Below are 1,112 nucleotides of genomic sequence, written 5' to 3' on the forward strand. Positions count from 1 at the left end.
AAAAAATCACAAACACATGACATGTTTTTTTAACTTTGTTGATAACATAGTAAAAAAAATAACCTGATTACATCAAATTTTAAAATTTGAGATCTGAGATTTAAGAAAAATTGAAGATCAATTTGAAAATATTTTTATCAAAATTGAGACGAGAAGTTAAACCTATTTCATTTTAATTATACCTCTACAATTCAGGTTTACTTATCTTATATCAGCATTAGCACAATTGTACAAACTTGTTTCTAAAAATTTTTAGAGATTCATCGCTTAAAAAAATAAATTAAGACTTAAACAATTATTTTAATGTGGCTTTAGACAACTCTATATGATTCTTTACTCTTTTGTGATTATAAACGTGTGTCTAGATTTTTTGTGGTTGAGAGTTCTTCAGGTGAGGTAAGGAAAGCTTTTGTTTTTATAACTTCTAGCTATGAAGTTGTGAATTGGAATCAATATTCTGTAATTGATGAAGAAAAAAATCTGAATTTGTTGATGTATAATATATATTGATTTTGTAGAATTGTTTTTGTGTTGAATTTGTATGGTTGACTTAAGGGGTCTTGAGGATGTATCATATAACTGATTTGGTTTGTCAAATAGCATTTTTGTACTTTGGTTGATGTTGTTTGAGCTTAAACTTATGCTTAGAGGTCTCGATAAACCAAATCAGTGATATTTTACATCTTATGCATGTTTGCATTAAGCAATCTCGTTGAACAAAATCAAAATTCCTCAAGTAAAAGAGATAGGGAGAACGAGTGATTTTCTTGCGATAAGTAATTTTAGAAAGTCAGAGAAGTGGTGGTGTGTTTGGGTGATATTTGAGAATTGCTCCCAATGGTCCTATTTGTTGAGCGAAAAACATGCTTGTTAAGCGATATTTGGGAAGATTTTCTTTCATTGCTCACTTGGACGAGCCATGGTGTCTCTCAATTAGGGAAAGAAAGTTCAAGTATGATGTTTATTTTATTGTCAAGAAAGAAACGTTTAATTGAAGTTAAATGGTGATTGAAAATCTAAATGCAATGTATGAACTACATATAATGTAAATTAACTTAGATATATTTGGTTGTATGATTTAGAGATAATGTAAATATTTCCAATTAGGAAAT

The sequence above is a fragment of the Vigna radiata genome, chromosome 7 (genome assembly GCF_000741045.1).
Source record: "Vigna radiata var. radiata cultivar VC1973A chromosome 7, Vradiata_ver6, whole genome shotgun sequence".
Classification (NCBI taxonomy): Eukaryota; Viridiplantae; Streptophyta; class Magnoliopsida; order Fabales; family Fabaceae; genus Vigna; species Vigna radiata.